Below are 26,799 nucleotides of genomic sequence, written 5' to 3' on the forward strand. Positions count from 1 at the left end.
GGAAGGTCATTGTAAGACAGGCTTGTGGAAGAGAGAGGGATGAAATAAGTCCTAAGCAGATAAGATTTTAAATGTGTGGAAATGGGGAAGAGTTTGATGATGTTGGTTGGCAATGAGGCCGTTCTAATAGATTCACAGCACTATCATTACGCAAGCTTTATTTGTGAGAATTAAAAAAAAAAAAAAAAAGGATAGTGGCTTCCTGCACTGTTGGAGGACCAAAAAATGTTAAGTATGGAAAAAGGAATTAAAAATTTTATTTTTTTAAAAACTACAAGTGTGCAGCAATGTAATTGGGCAAACCTGGAGGAACTGAAAGCATTTCTACCAAGAGTGAGCCCTGCAAAGAGCAGAGGTGAAATGCTCAGTTGAGAATTGTTCGGAGTTAAAAAAAAAAAATTTTTTTTTTTTTAAAGGCAGTTTCAGAGGGGCTAGGATTTAGCTAGCAGAGTACATACATGGCTGAGTCCCTGGGACTGGGAACCCAGGACAAGAAAGTTCCCCCAATGAGTGGTTTTGGTTGACTTTTTAAAAAAACTAAGAGAACCTTAGTGTTTCTTATTTCTCATCTCAACAAACAGATATATGTTATTTTTGTATTGTTAATTGGGTTTATTACCATTTACACAAGAAAGTAATAACATGTAGTAGGGACAAGCAAAATATATATTACATGCTAATAAAAAAAAAATTTAAACACCCCAAATTAGGAACCAATAACATTGTGGGGAATAAAGCTATTTATCAGAGTCTGAATTTTTAATTAATTTGAAGTCATGGCCAGCATTATTATTTTTTCTGTATGTGTGATACATCTTGAAACATTTGTATGTGTGACACATCTTGAAACATTTCAAGGCTTTAATGGTTAAAAAAAAAAAAGAGAGATCTCAGTCTTCTCCAAAATGATCAAAATTAGAACTGTGGTCAAGTATAAAAGCCTCATTTACCATAACATCGACTCTTTTCCTTCTCTCTCTTCTGTTTCTCTGACTCTTTCTGATATAGAGTTAGGGTATGAATCTTTGAATTCTCAGGGGTCATTTTCTCATACAAAGAAACTGTGCCTTTCTGTATCTTAATAAGATGTAAAATTTGAGCACTTTATAATAAAATCAAGGATTTTCTATCCTTAGATACCAAGTATGGGCAAGGTTAGCAGTGTCATAGAGAGAGACAGAATTTAGACTTTGGGGTCAAAAAGATTTGAACTTGAATCCCGGCTACTTTACTTATATGCTATGTAATTATGGTCAAAAAGTCTTCATCTGCTGAATGGGCATACTAAATCATAGCTCAAAGACTTGTCGCAAGAATCAAATGAGACAATATATGCAAAGCATTTCACACAACACCTGGAACATAAAAAGCTCAGTTAATTGTGCCTTTTGATATACACGGATATCTGACTTTAGGCCTGGCTCTTCAGCTGTAGTTATTATATTAGCTTGTCCAGTGGAACATCGCAGAGACATTTTACCATCACCTTCCCATTTAAAAAAAAAAAATACACATACCTCACTGTTGTTACCTGCCATTGAGTCAGCCCCTGATTCATGGTGACCTCGTGCATAACAGAACAAAACGCTGCCTGATCTTGTGCCACTCCCATGGTTGGTTGAGGATCAGAATGTTGTGCTCCATTGGGTTTTTACTGGCTGATTTTTGCAAGTAGATTGCCAAGCCTTTTTTCCTCGTTAATCTTAGCCTAGAAGCTCCATTGAAACCTGTTCAGCATCATACCTTAGACTTGAAGGGATAGATACTATTTGGCTATTGACTACATCCTTGAGAAATAATTGTTTAAAATGTAGTCTGCCATATTTGTACACAAATAATGAATGCCTTCTGTGTTTGTTTGCCAACTGCACCTCCGCCACCCCCTGCAAAGTATTTTTGTAAGCACACTATGCTAATTTTTTTTTTTTTTACAGCAACATGTAAAAAAAATTGTCATAGTGGTGCTTATGGGAACACCTCGGCGGAGGAGGGTGCTGTTGACAAAAAGAAGGTGCAGTGTTATTTGCGTAAAAATCTGGCCCTCTTGGAATTGTTCCCCCATTCCTCCTCAGCAAATGAGAGAATGACTCAGTCTTGCTGAACTAGATGTAACATTTCAGAGCTCCAGGATGATAAACCCTACAAACTGACTAGTGTGCGTATGTGTCAGTTATTTTTTTCCCAATAATCTCAATATATATTTTTATTATGGGAAATCCATGTCCTAAATGCTTATTAGCTAAACCAGGGATCAAATAATTCTCTTAGGTATAGACAGGCAAATTTAGGAGGCACCTGGGGAGGCATGGGAGCCCTGGAGGCATAGTGGTTAAGAACTCGGCTGCTAACCAAAATGTCGGCAGTTCAAATCCACCAGCTGCTCCTTGGAAACCTTCTACTCTGCTCTATAGGGTCACTATGAGTCAGAACCAACTCAATAGCACCTAACAACAACAACAAATAAAGGCTTACAAAATAGGCTAAAACAGCTTCTCTTGGGTAGATAGGATGCCTGTCTTACAAACTGACCGAAATAGGTACTTACCTGATTGACCTTAATTGTCCTTGAACATAAATACATATTTAAGTTCTCCGTAAGTGGTTCATGGGGACTGAGAGTTGAGTGACTGAAGCCTCAAGCCACTCTTTAAAGGAAAAAATCTTGACAAAAAAGCATTTAAACTACTTGCAGATATTGAGGCCTTTCTGCTATTTTGGTGAGATAATGCAATACCAAGTTTTACAAAAAAACTAGTCTCCATATGTGTTTATTTGGCAAAATGAAATGCTTCAAAGAGGCCATTAGGGCCTTTCAGGTAGAGAATGCAAAGAATGAAATTTATGGTTATGTCCAAACATACTTTTAGAAGACATGGCGTTCTCCAATGACTACCATGGCGGTCTAACATGCCAACTCTTGTTCACATCCTAGATTTTTTTCACTTATTACCTTCCGTTTAACTTTTGTGCTTTCTACTCATACTCTCCAAAGCAAAACTATTTGCTTTTTAAATGCACCCTACAAAAATAGTAACAGTAACAATGAGCGTCTTTAAAGCCATGCTTAGGTGATGACATTGACTAAAATAGCAAAGGATTTTGAAATAGGAGCCAAAATATCTTGGCACTTCAACTGGACACCAGGGACTAGAATCCTAGACCTGTCCTGAATGTGCCTCATTGTGATTAGTTATCGTGGCCAAAATGTCGTGTAAACTCACCCCCTGGTTGGGGACCTTGCTGGTAGTTGAACACGAGAATGTGAATCAGTAGAATTTCAGCTCCATAGCTTGTTACGGGCATATTTGCATTTCTTCTTAGGAGATCCATTCTTTGGAGAACTGCTTTTCTTTGATCACTTTCCTGGAGGAGAGTTTTGGAGAAGGGGCTGAAAGCTGGAGACCTATGGCTGGTTTCATCCTTCCCTGGACCTTTATTCACCGCCTGTCTTTAGCATCTTCGCTTCATTGCCCTTGTGTCACCTGTGCTTAGCCATGAGGTGAAATATCCTCTTCCATTCCAAAAACATTGATCTCAGTCTCCCTCCTTCCATTTTTTAATAAATCTTAGCGAAGCAATATAACATTCCAGGTCAGTCCTGTAGTGCTGTTCTGGCCTCGCCGGAGCGGCTGCTGCAGAGCGTGGAAACTTGCTGGCACAATATTGCAAAGTGACTCTGTGGGGGCTGGATGACTTCCAGCCAGCAATGAACCACAGCCAAGAAACGCCAATATGGATAATGCAAACAAGAGAGATTTGGGGCACATTTCGATTTAACCATCTGATTTAATTGACAGAATAAATGCACCTGTCAACGGGTAATATTCTTGTGATTAGTTTTGGCTGTGATGATGAGATGATGTTAAAAGAATGTCAGAACAACCTGTCCTGGGACTCTTACAGGCAGTTTGAGCGAGGGAAGGTCAGTTTTCAGCTAGTTCAAAGAAGCAGGATTATCGTCTCGCAATGTGAGGGTATTTTATGGAGATAGTGAACGTTTTATTTGACATTTTCCCTCTGTGCTCAGCTTTCACCACAAATCAGGCCAAGTAGGGGATAGAGGCACACGGTAGTAATTGGCTTTTGAATCAGTCTCTATGGCTGCTGGGGATAGTCCTCATTTGGAAATGGAAAACAGTAGGCATTAAACCTAAGGCTGTACCAGAGAGATCTTGTCTTCCCCAACATGGTGATTCTTTCCCTACCTGCTCCCAGACGAAGCAAGTTAGAGTTTTATTGGGGTGAAAATTCTAAAAGCCTTTTCCCCGAAGTCCTGTTTTCTTCAGGGGAATTGTTGTGATTTATTTTTATGGTCTTAGATCAAGTGTATTGATTAATTCTTACTTATTCCTTCATTAACCTTTGAAACCTAACCCCAATCTTTTCTCTGGAAATTGTGTTCCCGATGTTGCTGGCGACCTCATCGACTCCAGTAACCTCGTCTTGGTTCTAAATCTCTGACCTTCTGTGCTACTTGACACTGTTGGTCTTCTACGTCCTTTTGAAACTGTCACTTCCCTTGGCTTTCCTGGCCAAGCCCCACTTTCATTCTCCTTTTACCTCTCAGTTCTCTTCTTGGCCTCCTTCACTGGCCACTCATTCACCTCCATCCACTCCATGTAACCATTCTCCAAAGTCCTACCTCTGGCCACCTTCTATGTTTTTCCCCTCATTTCTTTCTTTTGAAGATTTTCCTAACTCCTATGACGTTCCTCCTTATGCCTCCCCAATCAAAAAAACCAAACTCGTTGCCATTGAGTCAATTCTGACTTATAGTGACCCTGTAGGATGGAGTAGAACTTCCCCATAGGGTTTCTAAGGACTGACTGCTGGATTCGAACTATAGACACTTTGGTTAGCAGCCAAGCTCTTAACCACTGTGCCAGCAGGACTCCCATGCCTCCCTAGGTGCCTCCTAAATTTGGCTGTCTAGAACAAACTCTGTACCGAGTCTCTGGTCACGACTGCTTGCTGGGTGTTTCCCAGACTGACAGTCATCCTGACTTTTTCATTTCTGTAGATAACCATTATACCCACAACCTTGAAATCATGAGGCTAAAATTTTGGATTAGAAACCCCTTCGAGTAAAGTTTTTACTTTTCTCATTGATTTTCTTCCTAGAAATATGCTCATACAAACCTATATTCAAGGATGGTTCGTAAACTTTAAATCCTATTAGGCTGTTGAGAATTCACCATCTCCAGACTGACAACCCCAGCTTTGAGCACCTTTGAAACCTTTCTGTCATTTTTCCCTGTGTCTAGCTGTAGCCAAGTCCTGTAGGACAGTGTTTCTCAAAGCCTGGACTGTGAATTAAGAATCACTTGAGTTGCCTCAACCTACCCTCCCGGTATCAGAATCTCTTTGGATGAGACATGGAAACATGTGCTTTAAAAAAAGGCTCAACATATTTCAGATTCACTGATACGGAGTGTGTTTTTACACTGTACCTTTTATCTACTTTTCCTTTATACTCCCATTGCTTCATTGCTTCTCACCTGGGCTACCGCAATAATAGCTACCACCATCAGTTGCCTACTTGATGCCAGGTGGTTTGCAGGCATTATCTCATTTAACGTGTGCAGCTCCCTAGGAGATGCACAGTATTAGCTCAGCATTGTGATGCGGAAACGCAGCCTCAGAAAGGTCAAGCAAGTTGCTCAAGGTTACACAGCTAGTAAGGGGTTGTGCTGGAACTCAAATCTAGAGCTGCTGAGTTCCGAAGTTCGGATGCCTCCAGGGCACCCCACTGCTTCTCATTGCTGTAGCCTCTCTGCCTTCTGTTTCTCTCCCCATCATTCTTTAGTGGCTTCCAGGTTAATTTTACTAACTACCATTTCTGCCAGCCTCCATGACAAATCGTATCACCTTACGTTGTATTTGTTTCTTTTTTCTGTTTCTCCATGAGGCAGCAAGATCCCTACGTTCATGGGCTGCATCTGTCCTGACATAGACTTAAGAACTCAATAAATACTTGTTGAATAAATAGTGTTATTATCTTATTAGAAAACTTTGATGATTTCCTATTGGCCATGAAGTAATTTCTAAACTCATAAGTAAGGCATTTAGGTTTTCATATTAGATTCGACTCCTGTTTCCCTTATCGCTCAATACTGACCTACATTTTCTATGTTGTGGTCAACTATACCTTCCCAAATATGTCCTTTGCTTATCCAGCTTTTCTCTTTTTTTCTTGTTATTCTCTTGCTCTAAGATTTGTTTTTGCTCCATTCCTATTATTAAATATTACCAGTCCTCCAGGGCTCAGCACAGATATCATATTTCTATGAAGGATTTTCTGCTCTCATCCATCCAGAATCTGATTTCTTTTCAAAACCATAACAGCACTTTATATTACTTTTAGCTGCCAGTTGTATTGTTTTTATTATAGCTAACCAACCAGCCAACCAGTCATCATCAAGTTGTCTCCAACCATGGCAACTCTACGTGTATCAGAGTAGAACTCTGCTTCGTAGGGTTTTGTTTTTCTCTTTCTCTTTTTAATCGAGTTTTTGGTGAAAGTTTACACAGTAAGTTAGGGTGACAATTTCCACACAAATTGTTCATTACATGAGTTAACATTTATCACAATTTGTCCACATTCTCTTTAATTGTGTCTATACCCCTCCATATGTGTTAGAACACTCGTTTCTTCTTTGGTTGTGCTGTGCTCACTACATCCACGTTCAGTGCTGCTTTTCCCATCACCCAAAATAACTTATCTCTTTGGTATAAAGCATACTTTCTCCCTCCCCTTCGTCTCCCTGGTAACCACCAGTGAACATAGGTCTCTCCATAATTATCTGTTCTTGTCTTCTTATACAAGAGGAATCATGCAATATTTGTTCTTATAAGATTGACTTATTTCACTTAGTATTATGCCTTTCAGGCCCACCTGTGTTACAATATGTTTTACAGACTCATCATTGTTCTTCACAGTTGCATAATATTCCATTGTATGCATGTACCACAATTTGCTTTCCCTTTATCTGTTGATGGGCACTTTCGTTGTTTCCATTTCTTTCTTTTGTTGTTGTGAATAAAGCTGCAATGAACACAGGCGTGCATATATCTGTGACAGTACTTATATGTCTGTAGGGTATATACCTAGATGCGGGATTGCAGGATCATAAGATATTTCCATGTCTAGTTTTTTGAGGAAGTGCCATAACATTTTCCATAGCGGTTGTACATTTTACAGTCCCACCAGCAATGGATAAGGGTTCCACTCTCCCCACGTTCTTGCCAACATATTTTGCTTTCTGTAGTTTTTAATCAATGCCATTTTAGTTGGAGTGAGATGATATCTCATTGCAGTTTTGATTTGTGTCTCTCTAATGGCTGATGAAGGAGCCCTGGTGGCACAGTTGTCAAAGCAATTAACTGCTAACTGAGAGGTCAGCAGTTCAAAACTACAAGCTGCTCCGCGGGAGAAAGATGTGGCAGTCTGCTCCCATAGAGATTTACAGCCTTGAAAACCCTATGGGGTTGCTATGAGTTGAACTGACTCAATGGCAGTAGATTTGTTTTTTGGTTAATAGCTAATGATCTTGAGCATCTTTTCATGTGTTTGTTGGCTGCTTGGACATCTTCTTTGGTGAAGGTTCTGTTCATGTCCTTTGCCCATTTTATAATTGAGTTGTTTGTCTTTTTGTTGTTGAGTCGTTGAAGTTTTCTATATATTTTGGAGATTAGACCCTCATCTGATACATCATTTCTGAAGACATTTTTTCTAGTCTGTAGGTTCTCTTCTTACTTTTTTGATAATGCCAATTGATAAGCATATGTTTTTAATTTGTATGAGAGCCCATTTTTCTATTTTGTCATCTTCTATCCGTGCATTTGTTGTTATGCTTGTTATCTTATTTTTACAAAAGGTTAGGTCCCATAGTTTTCTCCCTATGCTTTCTTCCAGGAATTTTATGGTTTTAGGTTTAATGTTTAGGCCTTTGATCCATTTTGAGTTAGTTTTTGTGTGTGGTGTGTGGTATGGCTCCTGATTTAATTTTTTGCAGGTGAATATCTAGTTTTGCCAGCACCATTTATTGAAGAGACTGTTTCTGCCCCGCTGAATGGACTTTGACCCTTTGTCAAAAATTGGTTGTCCATAGATGTTTGGGTTTAGTTCTCGATTCTATTCCACTGGTCTATGTGTCTATCGTTGAACCAGACTGTTTTAATTATAGTGGGTGTACAGTATGTTTTGATATCAGGGAGTATGAGGCCTTTTGCTTTGTTCTTTTGTTTTAATATTGCTTTGGCTATTTGGGGTTTCTTTCTTTGCCATATAAAGTTGGTCATTAGTTTTTCCATTTCAGCAAAGAATGTTGTTGGAATTTGTATCGGGATTGCATCGTATCTGTAGATGACTTTAGGCAGATTTGACATTTGAACTATATTAAGTCTCCCAAACCACGAGCATGGGTTGTCTTCATTTTTGTAGGTCTCTTTTAGTATTTTGTAGTAGCGTTTTATAGTTCTCATTGTATAAGTCTTTTATATCCCTGTGTTAGTTTAATTACTAGGTATTTTATCGATTAGGGGCTATTATAAATTGTATTGTTTTCTTTTTCAGAGTAGTTTTTGTTAGCATAGAGGAACCCAACTGATCTTTGTGTGTTGATCTTGTACCCTGCAATGTTGCTAAATTCTTTTAGTTCCAGCAGTTTTCTTGTGGGATCTTTTTTTTTTTTTACGTATAGGATCATGTCATCTGCAAAATAGATAATTTTACTTTTTCCTTTCTAATTTGGATACCTTTTATTTTTCTTTCTTGTCTTATTGCTTTGGTAGGGCTTCCAGTATAATATTGAAGAAGAGTGGTGATAATGTGCTTCCTTGTCTCATTCCTGTTGTTAAAGGGAGGTTCTCAGCCTTTCTCTTTTGCGTATAATGTTGACTGTTGGTTTTGCATATATGTCCTTAGTTATGCTGAGGAATTTCCCTTCTAGTCCTATTTGCTGAGAGTTTTTAATGAAGAAAGGGTGTTGAATTTTATCGAATGCCATTTCTGCATCTATTGATATGATAATATGGCTCTTTTTTTGTTTTATTTGTGTGGTGGGTTACACTGATTGATTTTCTACTGTTGAAAAAAAAAAAAAAACCACCCTTAAAACCCTGATATGAATCCCTCTTGATCATGGTGTATTTTTTTTTTTTTTAATATATTGCTAATATCTGTTGTCTAGAATTTTGTTGAAAATTTTTGCATCTATGTTCATAAGGGAAACCCTGGCGGTGTAGTGGTTAAGTGCTATGACTGCTAACCAAAGGGTCGGCAGTTTGAATCTACCAGGTGCTCCTTGGAAACTCTATGGGGCTGTTCTACTCTGTCCTATAGGCTCACTATGAGTCAGAATCGACTCGACAGCACTGGGTTTGGTTTTTTGTTTGGATGTTCATAAGGGATATTGGTCTGTGATTTTCTTTTTTTGTGATGTCTTTGCTTGGTTTAGGTATCAGGGTTATGCTGGCTTCATAGGAAGAGTTTGGTAGTGTTCCTTCCTCTTCTTTTGAAGAGGTTGAGTAGGATTGATGTCAACTGTTCTCTGAATGTTTGGTAGAATTCTCCAGTGTAGCCATCTGGTCATGAGGGTTATTTTTGTTGGTAGTTTTTCGAGGACATCTTCAATATTTTCTTTTGTGATGGGCCTGGTTAAACTTTCTACCTGTGTTTGTATTAGTAGAGTGAGTTTCTAGGAATTCGTCCATTTCATCTAGGTTTTCAAATTTATTGGAGTACAATTTTTCATAGTAATTTGTTATGTCGTGATCTTTATCTCTGTTGGATCAGTTGTAATGTCATTAATTTTATTTCTTAATTTGGTTATTTGCCTCTTCTGATTTTTTTTTCTTTTGTCAGTCTAGCTGGTGGCTTGTGTATTTTATTGACCTTTTCAGAAAAACAACTTTTGGCTTTGTTAATTCTTTCAATTGTTTTTCTGCTTTCAATTTCATTTATTTTTGTCCTGATCTTTATTCTTTCTTTTATTCTGGTAACTTTTGGCTTCTTTTGCTCTCCCTTTTCTGTTTGTTCAAGTTGTTTAAGTTAATTATTTTGGATCTTTCTTCTTTTTTAGTGTAGGCATTTATTGCTATAAATTTCCCTCCAAGTATTGTTTTTTCTATGTCCCAAAGGTTTTGATATGTTGTGTTTTCATTTTCGTTTGATTCTAGGAATTTTTTAAATTTCATTTTTGGTTTCTTCTATCACCCAATAGTTTTTTTTTTTTTTAATTAATGTATTATTTAGTTTCCATATTTATTTTCCCCTTATTTACCCTATTGTTAATTTCTAGCTTAGAGAAGATGCTTTGTATAACCTCTATCTTTTTTAATTTGTTGAGACTTGTTTTGTGACCTACCGTATAGTTTATCTTGGAAAATGATCCCTGTGAGCTAGAGAAGAAAGTGTATTGTTCTGATGTTGGGTGGAGTGTTCTATATATGTCTGTTAGGTCCAAAGTTCTCAATGTCCTGAATGATTTTCTTTTTAGGTGTTCTGTCTATAATTGAAAGTTTTGTGTTGAACTCCTCTGCTGTTATTGTGGAGTTGTCTATTTCTCTTTTCATGTTAGTCAGTATTTGTTTTATGTATTTTGGTGCATTGCTGTTAGGTGCGTATATATTTATAATTGTTACATCTTCTTGCTGAATTGATTCTTTTATTGTTATGCAATGTCCTTCTTTATCTCTTGCAACAGATTTTTGTTTAAAGTCTGTTTTATCTGATAGCAGCATGGCCACCCATGCTGTTTTTTGTTTACTGGTTGCATGGAATATTTTTCTCCGTCCTTTTATTTTCAGTCTGTTTGTGTCTTTATGTCTAAGGCGTGTTACTTGAAGACAGCAAAAGCATGGACTATGTTTTTTTTTTTTTTTTAATCCATTCTGCCACCTTCTGCCTTTTGTGTGGAAAGTTTAGACCATTTACATTTAAGATTATTACTGAGAATAAAGTGTTTATCTCACTCATTTTGCTCTCTGTTTTTTGAGTGCTTTGTATCTTCTTTATTATTCTGATTTTTCTGCTTTTGTTTGTGTTTGGATACTTTCTTGTGATGAGCCTTTTTGTTAAGTTCCTTCTTCTGAACGTTTCTTCTTGGTAATTTCTTAGTGGTTACCAATGTGTTACATTACGTAACTTACAATTACTTCTGTCTTACAAGAATTGGCTATGCTTGTTCTTAACATTATAGCCAATTCTTGGCAGGATGAAGATCAGCTGAAAAAGGTTTAGAGAAGACATCCTTGCTATGTTGGGAGTGGGATGGTGTCATGGATTGAATTGCATTCCCCCAAAATATGTGTCAACTCAGTTAGGCCATGGTTCCCGGTATTGTGTGATCATCCACCATTTTGTCATCTGATATGATTTCCCTGTGTGTTGTGAATCCTATCACTATGATGTTAATAAGATAAGTTTCTGGAAGTTATATTGATGAGATCTATAAGATTAGATAGCGTCTTAAGCCAATCTCTCTTGAGATATAAAAGAGAGAAGCAAACAGAGACATATGGGGACCTCATACCGCTGAGAAAGCAGTGCTGGGAGCAGAGCATGTCCTTTGGACCTGAGGTTCCTGTGCTGAGATGCTCCCAGAACAAGGTAAGACTGATGACAAGGACTTTCCTCTGGAGCCGACAGAGAGTGAAAGATTTCCCCTGTAGCTGGCACCCTGAATTTGGACTTCAAGCATACTGGACTGTGAAAGAATAAACTTCTCTTTGTTGAAGCCATCCACTTGTGATACTTCTATTATAGCAGAACTAGATGACCAAGACAGATGGGTATCTAAAACGTCTCTTAAAACTTAGTATTTTTAATACTCCAAGTGAGCTACTGACAGAGCCTACAAATATCAATAATCAGCAGTAATTATAGCTCTGCAAATTTATTCTGGATAGTATATTTAAAATTTCGCTTGGTGGCTGGTATCCTAGTATCCTGGACATTGGAATTATTCAGGTTTTATACCTGTCTGGCATGCTTAAATAAATCAACATTGATAATGTGACTAGCCTTTGAGTTACAGAAATCTCTGTGTTCTCTTGGACCTGGAATGACTCTGCTAACCAAATGTCTGGGGTAATACATGGTCAATGATGTCTGCATGGATCTGCATCTGGGACCCTAGAGTGAAAAATACAATTTACTTTAAGGTATGCTTCAGCAAAAGGGGAGAAAATGAGCTAGTAGTTTAAGAAGCATGAGGCATGTCTTTGGATCCCTTGACTACAAATTGTCACCTTTCAGTAGAAGAACTAAACACTGGAGCTCTCTCACCAATCTGTAAAGGTTAGCTCTGTGGCATTAACCTCTTCAGCTATCGGATGACACTTCTACACCACCAAATTGCAGCTGAAAGTGCATATATCTGGTTTTAAATAAGGTCACAAATAACAGAAGTTCCACCAATGAGAGGTTCAGAGACTTTACATACCTCTGAACCAAGGGTTTGGAAGGGCTAGGGCTGACTGCAGACACTCTTGGTAGCAGCTGGTATTAAGCCTCATGATTAAGTCCTTGAAACCAGATATTCCAGTAGAGTGTGTTGGAGACTGAGAGGCAGATGCTGACTGAGTCCAAGCTAGTCTTGCAGTTGCCGTGTCCTTCAATGTCATCCTGCCCTGACGGGGTGAACTGTGGTGACTTAGTCGGGTTAGGAGCTCTGGAACGAATCATTCACAAATTCACACACGAGAGCAAGAGTGGAGACAATAGTTTGGGAAAGTTTTAAATACATAGATCACGTATGTATTATACAAACATATAATGTAAAATGAATGCATTACATTCATAGCTATTAGCACAGGTTTTTTTTTTTTTTCTGGATTGCTGGGTGAAGGTGACAATCCTGATCAGAAAGTTAGTAAACATTTCCTGTAAAAGGTAAGATAGTAAATATTTTAGGCTTTATAGGCTACATATGATCTCTGCCCTGTCTTCTTTTTCTTTCCTCTCTCTCTTTTTAAAATAATCTTTTAAAAACTATTCTTAACACACAGACCATACAAAACAAGTCATGGGCTGGATTTAATCCATGAGCTGTAGCTTGCTAACCTCTGTCCTAAGTAATCAGATATTACAGCAAGTAAACAGTTTCCATACAGACTGTCAATGAATTAATAATATTCACTGAATTGAGATACAATAAAATATACTTATTTTATGTTTAATTGTGGTTTAAAACCTGAAATTACTTCATAATCAGTTATATGAGAATTATCATGTATTAAAACTGTAATCATGTAAAATAATTTAATTTGGGTATATACCCACTGTAAATATAAAAAAGTTGTTGTTGTTAGGCGCCATCGAGTCAGTTCCGACTCATAGTGACCTTTGTGTACAACAGACAAAATGCTGCCTGTCCTGCTCCATTCTCACAATTGTTATGTTTGGGCCCATTGTTGCAGCCACTGTGTCAATCCCTCTCATCAAGGATCTTCCTCATTTTCTGTGACTCTACCTTACCCAGCATGATGTTTTTCTCCAGGTATTGATTCCTCCTGATAACATGTTCAAAGTATATGAGACAAAGTCTTGCCATCCTTGCTTCTAAGGAGCATTCTGTCTGTACTTCTTTCAAGACAGATTTTTTTTCTTCTTCTGGCAGTCCATGGTATATTCAATATTCTTTGCCAACATCATAATTCAAAGGCATCAATTCTTCTTCCGTCTTCCTTATTCATTGTCCAGCTTTCGTGTGCATATGAGGTGATTGAAAATACCATGGCTTGGGTCAGGTGCCTTTTAGTCCTCAAAGGGACATCTTTGCTTTTTGAAGTTACTTTCTTTTAACAGAGGAAGTAACTACTCTGTCCTGTAGGGTCGCTATGAGTCGGAATCAACTCGATGGCACTGGGTTTTCTGGGTAATAGAGGAAGGAGCTCAAAATAAAGTTACATTAATTTCATTAAAAATGTAGGGATATGCTTGAATATTTGGTATATTAAGCCATCACTGTCTTAAAAATCATCCCACACCAATCTGTGCTGTGACTTCCTTGCTTGGTTTTCAAGTATGTCTGAGGTCAGAGTCATATATTCCCTTTCCACGTTTCTATCCTTGACTACCTGCCCCACCTCTACTTCTATCTCCTTTTGGTTAACTGTAAAAGTCTCTGTTAAAATGATTTTGTGTGAGAAATGCGTAAGGCATGAATGCAAAGGGTGGAGTGGAGTTATATGACTTTTGAGGTAATTGAGGTAATAACTTAAGGAAGTATATACTGATTAGTTTTCTTTCATCCTGTAATTCAGAAGACCCAGATCTTGAGTACAGGGATCGAAGAAGATAAGTTGAAAATATTTGCTCAAGTGGTTAATATGTGTCGGGCTATTTATTAGCAGGTCTGGTAGAAAGTTTGAAAAATGAGGAATGAAGAACTAATAGCTAGAGTAAGTGATTGAAATGATCTTTTCATTTTTAAAAATAAATCTCTTAAAAAATAATGGAAGAGTAAATATGTAAATATAATGTGATAGTTCCCTTATAGGATTGTACAACCTCCAAAATAACTGCCCACTGCCAATATTTTGATATTATCAATATTTTGATAAGAGAAGGCACTGCCAGCCTATCAGAAAACATGCACTTAGAAATCCGCTTTCAGTACAATGAGAATGACCATTTTTAAATAAAATGAGAAATTTGTTATATTTGGATGTGACCACTCCAAAATCCATGCAAAGGGTTTTCTTTCCTGAAACGTTCGTTAATTGTGAAGATACGGTGTTAATGGAGTGAACCACACTTTCAGCTATGTTCTGACTACTCTGTCCTGAATTTATTTCACTGAAGCACTGGACTGCTAACTGATGGGCCGGAAGTTTGAACCCATCAACTGCTTTGTGGGCGAAAGATGTGACATCTGCTTCCGTGAAGATTTACAGCCTTGGAAACCCTGTGGGCAGCTCTACTGTGTCCTATAGGGTCGCTATGAGTTGGAATCAACTAGACAGAAATGGGGTGGGTACTTGATATTGAGCAGGACTCTGCCATTTGTGATGCTTATTCTCGAGAATATTGCTTTTATGGTCGGAGTTCTTACCAACACAGCATGAAAAGAAGAACTTTTTGTAGAAAAATATGTTGTATTAAGTAGTCAGAAAAGGCTGTTTCTAATTGTTCCCATGGATCAATGATTGGGGATAGACAGAATGAGTGAGGGACGTGGAAAGGTACATTTTGAAAGCTATTTTCTTGCTTGAAGCTCAATGTCCTTTGGGCCAACTTTTCACTGGAATCAGTATAACTCTAGGCTCATGTAAAGGAAAGAAAAAATATTGGACCTTATGTTCCAGTTAATATAGGCAATAGGTAAACTCAGCCTCTTTCTATCCCAGTTCTTGAAATAATACATTGTATTTCCCCTATGCTTTATTCCTACTAAAAGTTCTGATATGTTACCTGGAAGTTAGTAGACAAGGGCATTAAGTGTGATATGCAGGAGATATTTTTGCATTCCCATAGAAAATTCTTAGAGAACAAGAACCTTTCAGAATCAAGTAAATGAAAATATAAGAGCAAAATGTATAAGCAGCCAAACTAATATTTTTGAACATGTATATACAAAACTATGCAACTTACAGGCCACAATGCTGGAGACTCCTCTTCCCTTTCTTTGCTTTTTCACCCACGAGGTGCATGTGTTCATCATTTTAGAGATCTCAGGAAAATTTGGATGATTCATATTTTTCAAATTTGGTAGTTTCTAGAACAACAGTGTATATACCAAAGAAGAGAAAGGTTATCCTCAAAAGAAGCACAAACTTTAACTATCGGGGCAGCCTGCATCTCCCATGTTGAGGCCACTGTCATGGCCTAACTTCTCCAGAGCTCACTGTGGGCTTTAGAGGGTGGCTTTTTTTTTGTTCTTTTGTTGGGAGGCAAAAGCAAGGGGAGGAGAGACGGACTTAAGGAAACTCTTCTAGATTCCTTGTTGAGCCAGGTGAAAGCTGGTCTTGCACTCAAAAGGAATGAGAGAAAAGAATGTGTCAAAACTGATTTCTAGCTTGAAGGTTTCCACGAGGATATAGATCTGCCCCGTCACCTTCCAAAAAGTTAATCCCAAATCAGATTACGGGATTAGTGTAGTTATTGTGTATAGCCCTTAACAGTATTTGAGACATTTTCATGAGAACTAGCTTCTGCTGGTTCCTCCTATTTTATTCTGCTCAGTAAGACTCTTACTTCAACATCTTATAAAGGAAGGGGGCTTGATTCCTTAAATGTTAAAGGGAACCTCAGGTCTAACTCTGATATTAATCATTTTTATCTACACCTGGTCAAGCTATACATGACCTTATAATAGCACCTACGGTGTTTTTATGCAAATAATATGCACTTCTACATTTGTTTGCCAACCATGTCTTGTCTCTCCAGGTATTTTCGTAAGCATGCTATGCCATTTCTTTTACAGCAACATGTAAAAAAAAAAAAAATTGGCATAGAGGTGCTCAGGAAAATACCTCACAGGAGGAGAGCATGTTTGGCAAACAAATGTAGAAGGTGCGTGTATATAAAAATACGGTATTTGTCTGGGAGGAAGAGTGTACATTTTGCTCTATATTGTTATTTGAAGGAAAGATGAATTTCTAACAAGTGTTTAGAAATCCACTTTGAATTAAGTGATGACCATTTTGCCAGCATTTGACGTCTTGACTTGAGTTCCAATTCGTAAAATGTAGGCTCAGAGAGGCATTCCCAATAATGGAAGTGCTGCCAGTGGAGGATGGAGGACAGTTTCCCATCTCCAATGTCTCAGGCTGGGCTCTCTAGAGAAGCAAAACCAGGAAAACATATAAATATGTATATATAGAGAGATCGATATCAAGGAAATGGCTTACAGGGTTGTAGAGGCTGGAATGTCCCAAGTCCATGGATCATGATAGAGTCTTCTCCTGATTCATGTAGCCACAGGGACTGGCAAACCCAAGATCAGCAGGTTAGAGAGCAGGGCTCTTACTCACAGGCTGTGAAGATAAATGAATCCCAAAATCGGCAGGCAAGACCACAGGGAAGCTGCTAGGTCAAGTCCCAAGAACTGAAGATCAGAGGAACATGAGGCAGCTGCAGAATTCAGAATGAGCAAAAACCTCTGAGCCTTGCCAGAACGTCTGCTTATATTTAGATACAGGTCACACAACCAAGGAAACTCCCTTTCAACTGATTGGCTACTCATAGCAGATCCCATTAAGGGAGTGATCACGTATCAGATCTCAACAGGGAAGTGATCACAACATTGTATGACTGCCAAAACACTGAGAATCATGGCCCAGCCAAGTTGACACAGAATCTTAACCATCACACCCAGTATAGCTTTTTCAGTTGCCTTTTTATGATCTTACCTTTATTCACTTAGCAAACGTTGCTTGGATTTCTGCTGTGTGTCATATGCTACGGTGTGCACTGGGGATGAACATATGCGGTCCCTGGCCTTGAGGAACTCTCAGTAACATTACCTATTTTTGAATCAGTCTCTCAGTTACAATGCTTCATACTAGGTAAATTTTTTGCAAAATATGGGTGTGAAGCTATTTGCTTTGAAATACATGAAACTTTTTCCATTGTTCTCTCTAAAATTGGTTGTATGTTAAGCACAAAGCAATTTAAGGGCAGTGAATTATTCTGTATGATACTCTAATGGTGGACACCTGTCATTATGATTTGTCAAAACCTACAGGACTGAATAACAAAAAGAATGAACCCTAATGTAAACTATGGACTTTAGTTGATAATGATGTATCAATATTAGTTCATCAATTGTAATAAATTTACCTCATTAATGCAAGATGTTGATAATGGAAGAAGCAAAGTACAGGGCAAGAGAGAGGATATGGGAAATTTCTGTACTTTCTGTGCAATTTTTCTGTGAACACAAAATAAAGTATGCTTAAAAAAAATTGTTCATGAATTAAAAAAAAAAAAAATCCCATAGAAAACTGAGTTAGATTTTTTTAACTTCTGTATTTGTTTGTTTACAGCATCCCGATTATTTTCATTCTAATATTATATCTCTTGGGAACTTGAGTCCTTGTTTAAATGGGCTTCTATTATTTATATTTAAATGTTTACATAAATATAAATATTATGCGCATACATATACATTTATATTCACTTATTTAAGGCATACATATTATCTCTTTTCACAATTGTGTCCCCAGAACAAGAAAGTCATTTATTTCATATTAAGGAATTGGATAACTCCACAGCCTCAGCTTTTTCAAATCTCTTCTCTTCCTTCCATTCCCAATGTTTATTAGATGGACACAAATAGAACCTTCTGTCACTTAAATATTTCTATTTTAACATGACAGAATTTATACAGCTGATTTTCAGTATGCTTTGCTGTTCTACATTGTGTAAAATTAATTACCTCTCTCAGCCATTTCGGAGAATCCGTGATGCTCTGTATCAACTTTACTAGCCATCTAATTGCTTTAATTATATTTTGAAATTCATATAATTAGATCAGGGTTGCACTGATGTGTTCCGGATTAAGTACTTTATCAGTTTTTAGGCCACGTTAAAATTTTTTCATTATCTCAAACCACCCAAACTGAATCCATTGCTGCCCAGTCAATTACAACTCACCGCGACCCTACAGGACAGAGTAGACTGCCCCATAGGGTTTCCAAGGAGCTGCTGGTAGATTTGAACTGCTAACTTTTTGGTTAGCAGCCCAGCCCTTAATCACTGCACATAAAAAAACAAAATAAACCCGTTGCCGTCTTGTCAATTTTGACTCTTGGTGACCCCATAGAACTGAGTAGAACTGCCCTACAGAGTTTCTAAGTAGTGCCTGGTGGATTTGAACTGCTGACCTTTTGGTTAGTGGTTGTAGCACTTAACCACTACGACACCAGGGTTCCCTGGTAAAGCATAGGGTAAGTGAAAAAGAGAAAGACCCTCAACAAGATGCGTTGACACAGTGGCTGCAAAAACAGGCTCAAGCATGACGACAATTGCGTGGATGGCGTGGGACTGGGCAGTGTTTCATTTTGTTGTACCTAAGGCTGCTCTGAGTCAGAACTGACTCGATGGCACCTAACAACAACAACGACAACATGAGGAATTTTCAGTTCCTCTTTTTGTTGTTGTTTATGTTGTAAGGTAGGGAGTCAAGGTTTATTTTTCCCATACAGATATTCAATTTATGAGGCTTTTTTGATACTTCATTGCAATGATATTTCTGTTGTAAACCGGAGACTATATACTTATGAATATATTTTATAGATCCTCTGTTCTCTTTTTGTTGTTGCTGTTAGTTGCTGTCTAGTCGGTTCTGACTCATGGCGACCCCATGTGTGCAGAGTAGAACTGCTCCATAGGATTTTCAAGGCTATGACCTTGCAGAAGCACGTCACTAGACCTGCCTTCAGAGGTGCCTCTGGGTGGGTTCAAACTTTCAGCTAGTAGTTGAGTGTTTAACCTTTTGCACCACCCAGGGACACCCTATTCTTCCTTGCTGGTCTGTTTCTAGTTCAAGACCCATAGTCAAATTCTGCTTCCTGCTGTCTACTGCCTGCTTTTGTGGTTGGTCATATATACTGCAAGTATGAGTCACTGACGTACATTTTAGGCAATTGAGTATCCCATTTACTTTATGTAGGTATATATGCCTCTCAGTAAACTTTTTTCTATTCAACAATTTGTTGTATAATATCATGGACTAGTGTTTTTTATAGACTCAATTTGCTCCAATTGAATATACTTCATTTTTTAATTCAAATATTCAAACTATCAAAAATTGGAAAGCCCTTTAATTTGTTTATTCTTTTTTAATATCAGTAGCATATATTTTTGATAGCTTTTTCATATACTGAAGTAACATTTTCCAGCCATATCTTGAAATTTTCACACCTGATACATGGAATTAGTGGCTCACCCAGACCTCCATATATTTTTTAAATTTCTGTTGTGCTTTAAGTGAAAATTTACAAATCAAGCCAGTCTCTCATACAAAAATCTATATACACCTTGCTATATACTCCTAACTGCTCTCCCCTTAATGAGACAGCCCGCTCCTTCCCTCCACTCTCTATTTTCATGTCCATTTGGCCAGCTTCTGACCCCCTCTACCGCTCATCTCCCTTCCAGACGGGAGATGCCAACATAGCCTCAAGTGTCTACTTGATCCAAGAAGCTCATTCATCACCAGCATCTTTTTCTATCCCATTGTCCAGTCCAATCCCTGTCTGAAGAGTTGGCTTTGGGAATGGTTCCTGTCCTGGGCTAACAGAAGGTCTAGGGACCAGACCTCTGGGGTCATTCTAGTCTCAGTCAGACCATTAAATCTGGTCTTTTTATGAGAATTTGGGGCCTGCATACCACTGCTCTCTTGCTCCCTCAGGGGTTCTCTGTTGTGTTCCCTGTCAGGGCAGTCATCGGTTGCAGCTGGGCACCACCTAGTTCTTCTGGTCTCAGGCGGATGTAGTCTCTGGTTTATGTGGCCCCTTCTGTCTCTTGGGCTCATAATTACCTTGTGTCTTTGGTGTTCTTCATTCTCCTTTGGTCTGGGTGGGTTGAGACCAATTGATGCATCTTAGAAGGCTGCTTGCTAGCCTTTAAGACCCCAGACGTCACTCTCCAAAGTGGGATGGAGAATGTTTTCTTAATAGATTTTATTATGGCAACTGACTTAGATGTCCCCTGAAACCATGGTCCCCAAACCCCCGCCCCTGCTACGCTGGCCTTCGAAGCAGTCAGTTTATTCAGGAAACTTCTTTGCTTTTGGTTTAGTTCAGTTGTGCTGACCTTTCCTGTATTGCGTGTTGTCTTTCCCTTCACCTAAAGTAGTTCTTATCTACTATCTAATTAGTGAGTACCCCCTCCTACCCTCCCTCCACCCCTCATAACCATCAGAGAATATTTTCTTTCTCTGTTTAAACTCTTTCTCAAGTTCTTATAATAGCAAGACTTCCATCTTTTAAGTTGAAATTGATGTAAGAGATCAAAATATGGACACTGGGGTAAACAGTATCTTATTTAACATGAAGATAAAGTAGAATTACTAGCCAATTTAATGGAAAAGTAGTAAAATTATTATTTTTATTAAGCACATTTTTCATTTTTTCCTAACTTTACTTTTATTTCTTTTCTTGACCTGATATAAATGTTTTAAAATTTTCCTCCTGTTTGACCTACTTTTTATTTATATGTTGCACAGCATCTTTTTTATTAGCTCTAATAAACCATGCCATGCTATGTATTACTTGACGAAATACCTAATTAAATTAAAATATTATTAAAAGCTTTTTAAAAGTAATTCAAAACTTAAACAAAAGATGCAAGGATAATACAAAGAATTCCAATGGCACTCTTCATCCAGAAACCCCATTTAAGCTTTGCTCATTTTCTCAAGAGTTTCCAGAATAGGAGAAAAAGATCCATTGTAGGATCATGCATTTTCTGTCATTAAGTTTTCCTTGTCTCCTTCAATTTGGAACAGTTCTTCCATTTTTCCTTGACTTTCGTATTTCTGACATTATTGATGATGACAGGTTATGTATTTTGTAAACTGTCCCTCGATATTGGTTGGTCCAAATTGATTAGACCCAAGTTCTGCCTTTAGAGTTTGAATACCACGGAAGGCATACTGTGATCTTCTCGTTGTGTTGTTTCTCTTTGCATTGTATCCGGTGGCACACGTGATCAGTTTCTCCCATTACTTGTGATGTAGACACTGATCATTTAGTTAAGGTGCAGTAAGGAGGTTGAACATATTCACGTAGATTGACAATGTAAGAAAATATTTTGAGGCTAATGAAAGCCAGCTTTCTATGAGAGTCAGAAAAAGGGGGTACAAATATGAAAGAAGGAAAATACAAAGGACCCTTAGGTATTGAATTGGATTTAGAGGTGCAGCTGTGAACCCTTAGTCTTCAATTATATAAATAAAATATAAATAAAGATGCAAGTGTGTCTGTGCATATGTCCATATGGCTGTATTTGTATACACCTTGTGTTATGGATTGAATGGTATTCCCCCAAAATATGTTATAAATCCTAACCCCTATAAAAAAAAAAAAAATCCCATTTGGGAATTTTTTTTGTCATGTTAATGAGGCGGGATTAGTATAGGGTGTATCTGGAGTCAATCTCTTTTGAGCTACAAGAACAGATTAAGCAAGGAAGATAAGAAACTGGGATGGGGGGAAGACACATGCCATGCCACATGAAGAAGACCAAGGAACGAAGGAACAGAAGCTGAAGCTACAAAGACCTTCCCCCAGAGTCAACAGAGAGAGTAAGTCTTCCCCTAGAGCTGGTGCCCTAAATTTGAACTTCTAGCCTCCTAACTCTGAGAAAATAAATTTCTCTTTGTTAAAGCCACACATTTGTGGTATTTCTGTTATAGCAGCACTAGCTAACAAAGACACCATGCATTTATCTTTAGTTCTGTCCACTGAGTGGTTCTGGGGACAATGACACCTTAAGCAGTGAGCAAACCTTTTTTCTAAATCCCAGTGTCCGCAAAAAGCAACCAAGATGCCTTGGAGAAATGACCGATTCCGGGGCTAGGGCAAAGAAAGAAGACAAGTCTGAAAAGTTAGGAGGCTCTCAAAAGATGATGAGGACACAGGTGGCAACTTGGAGAAGCTGTTACTGGCCAAATCTGGGCAATTTAGAGTATGAAAATAAGTAATTACAGAAACATTATAATATGTTGAGTAAAACATGAATCTATGAGTCCACGCTGTTATCGATGACATTTAATAGATGATTGTATTTCTATATTATATAATTATTATTTATTATAAAATAAAAGACGGAGATGATAAAGGTCTTTCTTACAGTAAATGTCAACCAATAAATGTGTGGTTGAATTAAAAAGTCACCGTTTGGCACCACTGCAGTAATTCAGGCAGGAAACATCAACCAATGCTAAAACCAATGGGCACATATGGGATGAGGAACGGAATCTTACGTGATCCCAATGTACCTATCCACAAAACACTTGTTAATTACAGAGAGAAATTACGCTAAAGAATCTGGCTGTCATTATCCTCAAAATATTTTCTTGTTTACTCAATCCATGTGATTGTGGCCAATCTCCTGACCCTACCCTACCATCACCCATTGATATACCCTACTCCCAAGGGCTTTGATTCCCATTAGGACTGCCTTTCTCTCCCCGTCAGACACTTTCCTCTCATGGACTTTGACTGCCAAGCGGCTGCCTACCTGTCTCTCTTTGATGCCTTCCTTATATATTTGTCTGATTTTAGGACTAGGGTAGGAATTATACAAGATTAGCCTGGAGCATCTCGTAGTGCCAGAAAATGAGGGTGTGTTCAAAAACGAAAACCAAAACAAAACATAAGTGGGTTATGTCAAAGTGACTCAGGAGCCAACTAAGACGGCTCTCAATGGCCAAAGCTGGAGCAATTAAGCAACAAAATAAATAAAGTAGTGTTGGATTTTAACCTAAAGTATAAAATAAATATCCATGAGTCCCTTCTGATATAAATAAAGGACTGAATAAACTAATAAATGGGGAACAAGAGACAAGTCTCCCATAAAGAGGAATTCCAAATAATTTGTAGATGCACTGCTCCCAGAGAGGGGAACATAACTTCCTCTCATTAGACGTGTTCTGCACACAGGTGTTTCATTCCAGAGTATGTGGAAAAGAGAAGAAAAAGGAATAATTTTATAGTGCAGAAACCTGACAAACACCACCTCAGCCAGGTGAACAAGGGCAATACCAACAACCATAAATCACACTGATTGTATGTATGTTTGATATGATGTGTTGAAAATGGCCCTTGACTTTTGTGGTCTTCCTCCTGGTAATCCATAACCCCAATCTATTTATGAGAAAAACATCAGACAAATACCAATAGTAGGGCATCCTACAAAATATGCAACCGGTACTCCTCAAAACTGTCAAGATCATCAAAATCAAGGAAAGTCTGAGAAATTGCCACAGCTGAGAGAAGCTTACAGAGGAGGCAAGATGGCTAAATGCAATGTACTTTGGATAAGAACCAGGAACAGAAAAGACAAAACAAAACATTGGATAAAAATTTAAACAACAACAAAAAATTAAAGAAATCTAAATAAACTAAGGACTTCAGTTAATAAAAATGTGTCAATATTCATTTATTAATTGTAACAAATGTATCATATTCATATAAGATGTTAATAGGGAAGCTTAGTGTGAGATATATAGTAACTTTTACTATTTTCTCAACTTTTCTGTAAATCTAAAACAGTTCTTAAAAACGTCTGTTAAAAAGAAAAAAGATGTTGCACAAATGGAAAAAATATATCATTGTCAACATTATTTATTAGATGTTATAAGGGAAGTTAGGGAGATTAAGCAATTAAGAAATAATGCCAGGAAATAAAAATAAGCATGCTAAAAACTGCATATATAGCAAAGTCAAATTTATGTAAGAGTATGTGCATGTGTGCTTCTATGCAAAGGCAGATATCTGAAAGGAAAGTCACCAGAAATTCAACAGTGGTTACCTTTGAGCATTGAAATTGGAGATGGTTTCCTCCTTTCTTCTTTGTCTACCTCCCTCCCTCCCTTCTTCCAACCCTTCCTTTTCTCTTAGATTTTTCTGCATCGTTTTAATGTTTGAACAAATATAATTTTTTAAATAAAATCAGAAAAGAATACAGTTACAAGTAAGAATATTTCCAAGTTAGATGTAATAGGGTTCACTTTCAGGTTTCAAACTTACCACTTCCTTGTCTGTATTTCTAAAACTTTTGGACCCATGTTCAACAAGCTGTAGAGACATGCAAGACTGTGAATCCTCATTGGAGGATAAGCCAAAAAAAAAAAAAAAAAAAAACCCAAACCCATTGCTGTTGAGTTGATTCCAACTCATAGTGACCCTGTAGTACAGAGAAGAATCGCCCTATAGGGTTCCCAAGGAGCGATTGATGGATTCAAACTGCCGACCTTTTGCTTAGCAGCTGAGCTCTTAACCACGTTTGCCACCAAGGCTACACAAAAAAAAAAATAAAAATTTTTTATTTTATTTTTTTATAAAAAGGATACTAAAATAAGGAATTACTGATACACCTATTCCGATCACAAGTCTAGGTGACATAAATGACATTTACAGAAGACCATATATAAGGACATGAGGACCATCCATTCCCCTATTTAGGAATGACATACATGACATGTGCTACTACTCCTATGACTGTGACAGACATGCCTAGTCGAGCACAGCACTCTTTCTAGACTAAGGCAGACAGAGTTGGCCCTGGATATGAATTCTCATTGCCTCTAGAAACTTCAAATTACCTTGGGTCTAGCTAGGCCATCAGAGAGCTGTATAAGTAAAGCCCCTTCTTGGCCTCTTGCAAAATCACATATTCTAATTTCTCTTTTGATGAGCTTTTTCTCAAAGACTAATATGATTCATTTGTGTTACTTCATTTGTATCAAAGATATTGTTGGGGATATTTTCTGCTTAGTAGTCCTGTATGTGAGCTGATATGTAACTAATATTTGTTATTAATAATATAGTAACAGTTATTATTTTCTCTTTCAAAAGCACGTACTGATCAGAAAGGCAGAGGCTAGGCTCTATCTTTCTGCTAATGAAATGATATAATTGACAATGTTTCTCTTTTAACCTCGAATTCCAGTAAGTTTGGTGACCAGTTTGGATCTCAACGATTGCAGCTGTGTTTTCTTTGTGCATTCATTTATTTAGTTTTATCTCTCATTGTTCCATAAAAGATTTGAGACAACTATGGTTGGAATCTCATGTTAGCATTTTCTCTGGTTTTCTATTTTTATTATATTGCCATTTTATTATATCTGTGGAATCCAGTAGCATATGAATAGTTTTTTTAATGTAAAACATTGAATTACAGCATAATTTTAAGTTGTTTTAAAATGTCAAATATGTATAGTAACTTGTATATGACTTTAAAGAAACAATGTGTTTGTTCGGATGATCTCCTTTGATGACCTGATTTAAATGATGTCGCTGAATGGGCTTGAATTAGGATCCAGGAGACCTGAATTCTACATTTTGTTGTTATGCTTAACCTGGGCTTCATACTTTAATGTTTCTAGGACTCATTTTTCTCAGAAAACAGGAAAATATATGATGCCTCAGCTATAAAAATGAATTGATTTTATATACCTGTTTTTAGTTTCCATCAAATTTCCTCTGTTTTAATGAATTCTAGAGCACTTAAGTAAAATTAAAAATCAATTGAAGACAAAAATACATACATACAAACATCTCCATGTTCAAAACACTTTTTAAAAAATTGCTGGGAAAGAAAGTTCTTAGAGAAAGTCTTATCAGGAAAACAAACAAACAAAAAACACGCCAAATTCCATTTGAGCCTTTGGCTAACATTTTATTTGACTACTTTTTTAGGGCCTACATTGCGATAGTTGAAATTCCCATGACCTCATATTCTCGTAGTTGTCGTTAAAGTTGTTAGAAGCTTGAATCCACAACTGTTTCCAACGGGGCTGTTTTGGAGCTGTAATCAGTCTGAGAGTTTACATTGTGCTTAGTCACACTATCAGGGGACTTTGCTGTGGGTCTTTCCCGTTCCTTTTTCCCATTTGGAGCAACCAGTGACCTCCAAGTGAAGGCTGAGTGCACCAGATTAGAAAAATATAAGCAGATTCTACCCCAGCTTACTAACGTGTTTATGCCAAGTGAATCTGTAGCCATCTATCCCTAAATTTTCAGTCATCCTTGAAGAAGCTGAGTGTATATACGGTGGTAAGTGATACTGCTTTTTATGGCCACATTAAAAACCAAAAATAATTTTTCTACTTTCAGGTA

The sequence above is a fragment of the Elephas maximus genome, chromosome 26 (genome assembly GCF_024166365.1).
Source record: "Elephas maximus indicus isolate mEleMax1 chromosome 26, mEleMax1 primary haplotype, whole genome shotgun sequence".
Taxonomy (NCBI): domain Eukaryota; kingdom Metazoa; phylum Chordata; class Mammalia; order Proboscidea; family Elephantidae; genus Elephas; species Elephas maximus.